Genomic DNA, 10,998 nt, shown 5'->3' on the forward strand with positions numbered 1-10,998 from the left:
ACGAGTTTCCACACGGACATATCAAGTAGCGTAACGCACGTTGTGTAAACAATGCACACCGAGGCACAACACATGGCATGCTAGCAGCTAACGGGCTAGGATAGACTGACCATACGTCCTCTTTTCACCGGACATGTCCTCTTTTGCGGAGCTGTCAGGGCGGAGTTTCTCAAATGCCTCAAATGTCCGGCATTTTGAGTTAGGGTTGCGTGTATTTTCATTGTACGTTCAGGGTTAAGAAGGGGTTAAAAACAAAACAAATTGTGCATGCAGCAGCATTGGTGAGGGAGGGGCAGAGACAGAGAAAGAGAGAGAGAGTTATGATAAACGCGCATGCGTCGCCAGTAGGGCTGCAACAACTAATCGATTAAATCGATTAAAATCGATAATAAAAATAGTTGCCGATTAATTTAGTCATCGATTCGTTGGATCTATGCTATGCATTTTTTTTTTTTTTTTTTTTTTTTTTTAAATAAACCTTTATTTATAAACTGCAACATTTACAAACAGCTGAGAAACAATAATCAAAATAGGTATGGTACCAGTATGCTGTTTTTTTTCCAATAAAATAGATAGAAATGTAGTTTGTCTCTTTTATCCGATTATTAATCGAAGTAATAATCGACAGATTAATCGATTATCAAATGTATCGTTAGTTGCAGCCCTCGTCGCCAGGCTCTGCTTTTTATCCATAGATTTATCACATTTAAATTTGTTATTATCTATAGCAGGGGTGTCAAAAGTGTGCCCCGGAGGCCATTTGCGGCCCACAGCTAATGTTTTAAAGGCCCACGGCACATTCTAAAAATACTATTCAAATAAACAAAAACATAACAAAAGTGAAATAAAAAAGCTTAAAGGTTAAATGTAATTTATAAAAAGTTGCAATGTTGACTAATAAAACAAAGCTGTTTTTTTTTTCTTTCAAACTGTCATTGCTCAAAACATAATATTGAATCAAAATCAATGTTATTATGAATTATTGACCTATCCAAGGTTCCCATTACTCCACATCAAATATTCCACTAAGAAAAATATTTTTGGTGGAAGATTTTGCAAATTTGGTAAATAAATAACCCCAAAATTTATATTTTGTTGTTTTCTTACTGAACCGAAAATTAACCGAACCGTGACCTCTAAACCGAGGTACGAACCGAACCGGAATTTTTGTGTACCGTTACACCCCTAATGGATGGGTATTGGCAGAGGTGGGTAGAGTAGCCAGAAATTGTACTCAAGGAAGAGTACTGTTACTTTAGAGATTTATTACTCAAGTAAAAGTAAGGAGTAGTCACCCAAATATTAAATTGAGTAAAAGTAAAAAGTATGTTGTGAAAAAACTACTCAAGTACTGAGTAACTGATGAGTAACATACACACACATATCATATATATATATATATATATATATATATATATATATATATATATATATACATATATATATATATATATATATATATATACTGTATATATATATACTGTATATATATATATATATATATGTATATACATACACATATACACATATATATATATATATATATATATATATATATATATATATATATATATATATATATATATATATATATATATACACACACATATATACACATATATATATACATACATTGATATAGACAGTATATAATTTATATTTATTTATTTTGCCGTTTTTGTTTACATGTTAAAGGTGTTTTAATGAATATACATGCATGTTTAACACATATAGATTCCTTTCTTTCATGAAGACAAGAATATAAGTTGGTGTATTACCTGATTCTGATGAATTGCATTGATTGGAATCAGACAGTAGTGATGATAACGTCCACGTTTTCAAATGGAGGGGAAAAAAAGTTCCTCCTTTCTGTCTAATACCACATGAAAGTGGTTGGTTTTTGGCATCTTATTTGTCCAGCTTCCATATTCGTTTTTATACACTTTACAAGAAATACATTGGCGGCAAACTCCGTAGCTTGCTAGCTTGTTTGCGCTGGCTTTCGGAGACTCTTATTTTGAAAGCGCAGGCGCGATGGAGCGGCACTTTTATTGTGAAGACAGGAATTGTGCAGTCAGTCTTTAGGCTTTTGACGGGATGTACGGTTGAAGTAAAAAAGGGTCTTTTTTCCTTCACACTTTTGTTTGATTGATTGGAACTTTTATTAGTAGATGGCACAGTACAGTACATATTCCGTACAATTGACCACTAAATGGTAACACCCCAATAAGTTTTTCAACTTGTTTAAGTCAGGTCATGTGACCGCCTGGCTCTGTTTGATTGGTCCAACGTCACCAGTGACTGCATCTGATTGGTGGAACGGAGTGAACGTCACCAGTGACTGTATTTGTTGAAACGCAGGCACTATGAAGGTCTGTCTGACAGACCAAAACAAACAAAGCGTGCATGAACAGATCGATAAAGATTAGTAGCGAGTAGCGAGCTGAATGTGGATAAAAGTAGCGGAGTAAAAGTAGCATTTCTTCTCTATAAATATACTCAAGTAAAAGTAAAAGTATGTTGCATTAAAACTACTCTTAGAAGTACAATTTATCCCAAAAGTTACTCAAGTAGATGTAACGGAGTAAATGTAGCGCGTTACTTACCCACCTCTGGGTATTGGTATTCATTTTGTTAGTTTGGACGTTCAGCTGCACTTCTCATTCCAGTCACTAAGTAGAGTATGTTGTTGTTTTTTAACTAACTGCTGCCACCCATAACGTGAGGAGCTAAAAATATGACAAACACTATATGAAGTACATAGTGATATTCAGCCCTGTTTTGTACAGATATGAAAGTGAATAGGTGACTGTGAAAAAGGAGGATTTGAGTCATGAATGTGACAGCTGTAACCACTTCCTTGTGCCAATTGGTTATGATTTTGTTGAATTCTTTTTGACAAACTATCTTAGTGATCGGGAGGTGTCGGTAATTCATCTTAGCTGACGTCTAAACAAGGGGAAGTGAGCCGTGAGGATGGACAGAGGGAGTAGTGGATGGTGGGTGCGGGCGTGGTGGTGAGTGGGCGTGCTGTGCTTACGACAGGATATTTTGTCACCATGGTCACTGGTCGCAAATCAGCAGATGTTGTATTAGTGCATGTGGGCTCCAGCTCGCACACATGAAAGAGGAGCTGCCTGGTCGGGTTTGAAGTGCGGTGCCATGTGCGGTGGACGCCGACGCACACTCCAGACCACGTAAAATCTGAGGTAACTTTCCAGCCTTTGTGTTGAATCAATGTATATTTAGCTGGCTTAACAAACTAATAACAATAATAATGGATTAGATTTATATAGCACTTCTTTACAGTGCAAAGCCATTATCCAATCAATCCACATCCTCATATACGATGTACGAGAATGACAACTGTTAAACATTTATCATTATGGTGCTTTACAGCCGTTTTACCATCCATCCATCCATTTTCTACCGCTTATCCCTTACGGGGAGCTTATTCCAGCCGTTGTACCATTACTAATAAATACATATTTTTTGTTGACCATGGTTAATGTTAGAAAACATAGATAGAGCCCAAGAGCCACACACCCAGAGTGGGTGCCCACTTCCTCATGTGCACAGCCGCCTTCTCATAATAAGTGTTTTTGCGCGCCAACATGACATTTTTGCGCGCCAACATGACATTTTGGCGCGGGGAACGTTGCCCGCTATGGCCCGCGACCTTCCTTCGGAGTTCAGTCGACGAAAACGTGACAAAAGTTAAAAAAACATACACTCTGAACGTGGTCGACGTCAACTAACACAAGCGTATACAGGTAAAAGCCAGTAAATTAGAATATTTTGAAAAACTTGATTTATTTCAGTAATTGCATTCAAAAGGTGTAACTTGTACATTATATTTATTCATTGCACACAGACTGATGCATTCAAATGTTTATTTCATTTAATTTTGATGATTTGAAGTGGCAACAAATGAAAATCCAAAATTCCGTGTGTCACAAAATTAGAATATTACTTAAGGCTAATACAAAAAAGGGATTTTTAGAAATGTTGGCCAACTGAAAAGTATGAAAATGAAAAATATGAGCATGTACAATACTCAATACTTGGTTGGAGCTCCTTTTGCCTCAATTACTGCGTTAATGCGGCGTGGCATGGAGTCCATGAGTTTCTGGCACTGCTCAGGTGTTATGAGAGCCCAGGTTGCTCTGATAGTGGCCTTCAACTCTTCTGCGTTTTTGGGTCTGGCATTCTGCATCTTCCTTTTCACAATACCCCACAGATTTTCTATGGGGCTAAGGTCAGGGGAGTTGGCGGGCCAATTTAGAACAGAAATGCCATGGTCCGTAAACCAGGCTCGGGTAGATTTTGCGCTGTGTGCAGGCGCCAAGTCCTGTTGGAACTTGAAATCTCCATCTCCATAGAGCAGGTCAGCAGCAGGAAGCATGAAGTGCTCTAAAACTTGCTGGTAGACGGCTGCGTTGACCCTGGATCTCAGGAAACAGAGTGGACCGACACCAGCAGATGACATGGCACCCCAAACCATCACTGATGGTGGAAACTTTACACTAGACTTCAGGCAACGTGGATCCTGTGCCTCTCCTGTCTTCCTCCAGACTCTGGGACCTCGATTTCCAAAGGAAATGCAAAATTTGCATGGTTGGGTGATGGTTTGGGGTGCCATGTCATCTGCTGGTGTCGGCCCACTCTGTTTCCTGAGATCCAGGGTCAACGCAGCCGTCTACCAGCAAGTTTTAGAGCACTTCATGCTTCCTGCTGCTGACCTGCTCTATGGAGATGGAGATTTCAAGTTCCAACAGGACTTGGCGCCTGCACACAGCGCAAAATCTACCCGTGCCTGGTTTACGGACCATGGTATTTCTGTTCTAAATTGGCCCGCCAACTCCCCTGACCTTAGTCCCATAGAAAATCTGTGGGGTATTGTGAAAAGGAAGATGCAGAATGCCAGACCCAAAAACGCAGAAGAGTTGAAGGCCACTATCAGAGCAACCTGGGCTCTCATAACACCTGAGCAGTGCCAGAAACTCATCGACTCCATGCCACGCCGCATTAACGCAGTAATTGAGGCAAAAGGAGCTCCAACCAAGTATTGAGTATTGTACATGCTCATATTTTTCATTTTCATACTTTTCAGTTGGCCAACATTTCTAAAAATCCCTTTTTTGTATTAGCCTTAAGTAATATTCTAATTTTGTGACACACGGAATTTTGGATTTTCATTTGTTGCCACTTCAAATCATCAAAATTAAATGAAATAAACATTTGAATGCATCAGTCTGTGTGCAATGAATAAATATAATGTACAAGTTACACCTTTTGAATGCAATTACTGAAATAAATCAAGTTTTTCAAAATATTCTAATTTACTGGCTTTTACCTGTATATAAATGTGTTCACACGGTAATGAGGTGCTTTAATCGTGTATGCATTTGTGAAAATGCGTGATTTTTCCGTCTAAAGTCGGAATTCCGTCTTTTTTAATCTCGGGGGGAAAAAAATAATTATCTCCCGTTTTTCCGGGTTTTTTTCCCGACCCTAAATCAAGATTCGAGACATAGTTTATATTACGCCGTAGTTGATTGGTCACAAGGAACATATCGACCAATCAGGACATCTGTTATGAATGATGACGTTAATAACGTCATCATTCATAATGGTTATTACCGCCCTTTTCAATATGTAAACGATGTCGGTTCTCGAGAGAAAGGACGCTTTACGAGTAAAAGAAATTGATAAACATGTCAAAAATAAGTTTCGATGGGACTGGATGGAAAGGGAAATCACTGATACTGTTGGGAAGAAGGAAGTTACGACTTTGTTCGGTGATTTTATTCGGAAAATCGGCCGTCCCGGAAAGGTTTTGTGCACGTGGTGTCATGATAACATTGACTATGGATCACGAGGTTTCAAGGCTTTGGAAGTACATGCGAAATGCCAAAAACATATGAAACAACTTGAAGCAAGGTATGTTCTATTAATGATGTTTTCATGTCTTTAAACACTAGAATATTTTCTTCAAATGGTGCTGTCTTTGTTCATTTTAGCATGTTAAATTGGTGAAAAACCAGGAACTTCGGGGGGCGTCCCCCAGACCCCCGGGAATTTTTTCAGTCGTTTTCATTGTGGTCAAATCACATGCCTGTTTAGATAATAAAAAATGAAATGTGATAAATCTATGGATAAAAAGCAGAGCCTGGCGACGCATGCGCGTTTATCGTAACTCTCTCTCTCTCTCTCTGTCTCTGCCCCTCCCTCACCAATGTTGCTGCATTTGTTTTGTTTTTAACCCCTTCTTAACCCTGAACGTACATTGAAAATACACGCAACCATAACTCAAAATGCCGGACATTTGAGGTATTTAAGAAACTCCGCCCTGACAGCCCCGCAAAAGAGGACATGTCCGGTGAAAAGAGGACGTATGGTCAGTCTATCGTAGCCCGTTAGCTGCTAGCATGCCGTGTGTTGTGCATTGTTTACACAAGGTGCGTTACGCTACTTAATATGTCCGTGTGGAAACTCGTTCGGTACACCTCCGAACCGAACCGGAACCCCCGTACCGAAACGGTTCAATACAAATACACGTACCGTTACACCCCTAGCTGTTAGCAAAGAAAAATCCATATGTTAGCCACACAGTCTTATAAGCCGCAGGGTTCAAAGCTGTCATGATCCGTTACCCGGATCATGGCATGATTTATGTTGGTTATGTTTCTGTTTTAGTCTGTTTCCTGGGTGCACACTCTTTCCCTGTTTACTGTTGGTTTCCATGGGCACTGATTCTCCTCACCTGTCTTAGTTTTGCAATTAGTGTGTCCCACCAGGTGTTTTGGTTAATCACTCCCCTTTATAGTTTCCTGTCACCCAGCAATAGTTGCTGGGTCAATGTTTGCTTTATGCAACATTTACGTTCCCCTGGTTTTCTCCTCGCTTTTTAGATTATTCTGCCGTGCAGCATTCCCCGTTTTTCACCCTTGGTGACATTTTGGTTTTTGTTTAGCTCCACGCTTGCTAGCGTCCTCTGTTTTGTAATTTTGATCCTGCCTTAAAATAATTAAAAAATAACTTAAATCTTACCTGCACGCCGCTCCTGCTTGTCTTCTGCCTTGGAAGGAACACGACAATCTCAGCCATGCGCCCAAGACGTAACAAAAGCGCTGGAAAAAGGTAGTGGCTTATAGTCTGGAAAATACGCTAATGAGGAAAAAAAGGTGAACATTTCATACAAAATGTTATTAAAATACTACAAACATTATTTATCAAAACGTAGGGCGAGCTTTGTATTATAAGTGACAAAATGCAATAAAATACATGTTTTGTTACTGTATCGATTATTTGGGTTGGCAGATAATCTCCTTTTTTGCACATACTGCGGGTACCTCACTTTTCATTAGTAACCTGTTCCACTAAGTCAGACTGAGACCAAATCGAACAAAAACCAAAGCGTTTTTGAGTTTGAGTTTATTTCGAACATGCAAGTACCGTATTTTCCGCACTATAAGGCGCACCGGATTATTAGCCGCACCTTCAATGAATGGCATATTTCATAACTTTGTCCACCAATAAGCCGCCCCGGACTATAAGCCGCGCCTACGCTGCGCTAAAGGGAATGTCAAAAAAACAGTCAGATAGGTCAGTCAAACTTTAATAATATATTAAAAACCAGCGTTCTAACAACTCTGTTCACTCCCAAAATGTACGCAAATGTGCAATCACAAACATAGTAAAATTCAAAATAGTGCAGAGCAATAGCAACATAATGTTGCTCGAACGTTAATGTCACAACACACAAAATAAACATAGCGCTCACTTTCTGAAGTTATTCTTCATTCATAAATCCCTCGAATTTTTCTCCTTCGGTGTCCGAATTGAAAAGTTGGGCGAATGTCGTCCGGCGCTGCCTCCCTGTCTTAGTGAAGGTGTGTTCGCCTTCGGTCATCCATTGTTCCCACGCAGTTAGCAGTCTAGCTTCGAATGCCCTGTTGACACCAATATCTAGCGGCTGGAGGTCTTTTGTCAATCCACCCGGAATGACGGCGAGTATTGAATTAAGCGCGTAAGCGTGTCTCTTAATGTGATGTTATGAGCTAGCAAATATAACAACTACACTACCCAGCATGCAACGATAGTGACGAGCATGCGCGGTGGCCCTGAGAAGCGTTGTTGTATGCTGGCAGTTAGAATGTGGTTATGAGCACGCTGTGAGTAAACGTTGAGAACTCAGTTAACACGCCTCGTCTGCATTATTTATAATTAGACAGACAACACACTTAATAGGAGCCATTTTGGGGTCTTTACATAAACACACAAATGGAAATGAAACGTCACATATCCCAGCATGCACCGCGTGCTTCTTCTTCTTCCGGGGCGGGTGGTTGCTTACAGTAGAAGAAGAAGCGCTTCCTGTTCTATGGGGGCGGGTGCTTACCTTGGCGGTTGCTTGCGTAGAAGAAGAAGCGCTTCCTGTTCTACCGGGAAAAAAGATGGCGGCTGTTTACCGAAGTTGCGAGATCGAAACTTTATGAAAATGAATCGTAATATTAATCCATATATAAAGCGCACCGGGTTAAAAGCCGCACTGTCAGCTTTTGAGTAAATTTGTGGTTTTTAGGTGCGGCTAATGGTGCGGAAAATACAGTATACAACATGATACATCACAATCTCCAGTTTCTCTTTTCAACATGTTGGAAAAGGAGTAGGAAGAAGCAGAGCTTATTTAATCCTACCCCTTTTCTTTTACATAACAGTTGCTAAAACTTTTTGTTCACTTCCTGTTCTCAATTTATTCACAATATACTCCATAAGTAATCACACTAAAATAAGTAAATAAATGATAATTGGTGAAGTAAGTTACATTTCATATGTTGAGATAAGTAAGATTAGTGAGTGAAAGAATGGATGAGTTAAATAAATTCAGAATGTTTATCGTGGTTCTTCTTCTTTGTACTTTGTAAACACTTTAAGTTTGAAGAGTTTCTTGAAGTGGATCATATTAGTACATTGTTTGATTGCTTTGCTTAATCCATTCCATCATTTAATTCCACATACTGATATACTGAAGGTCTTAAGTGTTGTACGTGCATTAGAGATGCGCGGATAGGCAATTTATTTCATCCGCAACCGCGGCAGAAAGTCGTCAACCATCCGCCATCCACCCGATGTAACGTTTGATCAAAACTGCATCCGCCCGCCATCCGCCCGTTGTTATATATCTAACATTAAAAAAAAAAAAAAAAAAAAGGGTGAAAACTACGCGAATTGCACCTTGTGCAGACAAGATTTTTCGATCGGACACGGAGGAATTAGCGATGTAAAAGACCACGTTGGGACAAAAAAACACAAGTCTAATGCCGTTGCTAGCGATACAAGTGGAAAACTTTCGACGTTTTTCGTCGCCCAAACAGATTCTTTGGATGTGATAAATGCCGAAGTTTTATTTACGGAGGCAATAATTGAGCATGGACTTCCAATCGCACTGGCTGATCACATGGGACAGTTAATAATGTAATGCAACCTTTAAAAATCATTACGCGGTGATCGCGATCCCAAAAATAAACTTTTCTTGCATGATAATGTCCAGAAAAATTCGCTTTATATTACTATAGAGTCCTTTTAACGAATGAGTTTGATGGTTTATCACAAACCTTAAATGAAAGAAGTCCTTAATTGTTCTCCTGCACCATGGCCTTGCTTCGTGTTTGGTGCGCCATCCTGTCGGCTGTATTTCACAGCACGACATACTGTTAAAAGTGTTTATACTATTTATACTTTCAATTAACAAATTGAAGTCTTGTGAAAGGTTGACAGGATAACTGGCATTAACTGTCAAAATAATTTCAAACTATTGAAGTTAGCTTACAGAATAAACATGTCAATCAACCCATATGATTTTTGCTGTAATATTTTTGTTTTGAAAAGTCACTGTGACTGATAGAAAAGTGATGGTTTTAGCAACATTTTAACCTGTCTGAATGCTAATAATCATTTTGCGTCGGGGGGCGAAGCCCTGAACCCTCCACCAGGACTTTGTCCTGGACCTACCGGGGCCTGCGGCCCTTGGACCCTGGCTACTAGGTTTTTCTGATTTAAAAGTTGGCAGGTATGGTGAGGTTATAAAGCTTTTGCCTGTTAAAGAAAGGAGACTGATCCAACGCAGCACAGACTTGCGCGTGCCACGCTGTCACGACCCAGACGCACACCAGTGCGCAATCATATGGGAGCCGCGCTGAGCGCACCTCCAAGCGCGTCTCGCTGCCGGCGGCGGCCAGGTATGGGCCCACGCTCCAGCGCCATCCATTTTCAGGGCTAGTTGATTCGGCAGGTGGGTTGTTACACACTCCCTTAGCGGGTTCCGACTTCCATGGCCACCGTCCTGCTCTCTATATCAACCAGGGTGAGCCCCACCCCTTTCGTGAGCGCACTGCCACCCCTGTTACGCGCCCCCGGCAACAGGGGTGGCAAGCAGGTAAGCTGCGCGGGCGGAGCGCGCGGAGTGACCCCTGTTACGAGCCCCCGGCCACGGGGGTGGCGGGCAGGTAAGCTGCTTACCTGCTGCGCGTGACGCCGGCCGCGGCGAAAGCGGACGAGGCGGGGTGTCGGTGCGGTGGGCGCGGTGGTGACCCTGGACGTGCGTCGGGCCCTTCTTGCGGATCGCCTCAGCTACGGCTCCCGGTGGGGCCCTCTCGGGGGAAGGGGCCTCGGTCCCGGACCCCGGCGAGGCGTCCCTTCTCCGCTCCGTAAAAGTGTCCATCTCTTTTCTTTTTTCTTCTTCTGTTGTGGCATATGCAGCAGGTGCCTGCTCGTTTTTCGTATGTGGGTAACAACATTTAACTATGTATATATATTTCCCAATTGGTTTAACTGCCACCCGCAAAAAAAAAAACAAAAAAAAAATCTAATTAATCCGCCCGACCCGACCCGCGAGCGGATAAAATCTTATTTTTTTAAATTTCATCCGCCCGATCCGCGGATAATCCGCGGACTCCGCGGTTGTGTCCGCAAACCGCGCATCTCTAACGTGCA

The 10,998-nt window shown here is 41.2% G+C and overlaps 2 protein-coding genes across 2 annotated transcripts in view; both read left to right on the forward strand.

The window, feature by feature from the left end:
* Nucleotides 1–3,086: 3,086 nt before the first annotated feature.
* Nucleotides 3,087–10,998, forward strand: part of gpr183a (G protein-coupled receptor 183a) — a 26,771-nt gene continuing 18,859 nt past the window's right edge. The window contains exon 1 of the mRNA XM_061970733.2: nucleotides 3,087–3,209. The gene's annotated coding sequence lies outside the window, so the exon portion shown is untranslated. The remainder of the gene's footprint in view (nucleotides 3,210–10,998) is intronic.
* Nucleotides 3,102–10,998, forward strand: part of gpr18 (G protein-coupled receptor 18) — a 56,023-nt gene continuing 48,126 nt past the window's right edge. The window contains exon 1 of the mRNA XM_072914539.1: nucleotides 3,102–3,209. The gene's annotated coding sequence lies outside the window, so the exon portion shown is untranslated. The remainder of the gene's footprint in view (nucleotides 3,210–10,998) is intronic.

Source organism: Nerophis lumbriciformis, linkage group LG13 (assembly GCF_033978685.3).
Source record: "Nerophis lumbriciformis linkage group LG13, RoL_Nlum_v2.1, whole genome shotgun sequence".
Lineage (NCBI taxonomy): Eukaryota > Metazoa > Chordata > Actinopteri > Syngnathiformes > Syngnathidae > Nerophis > Nerophis lumbriciformis.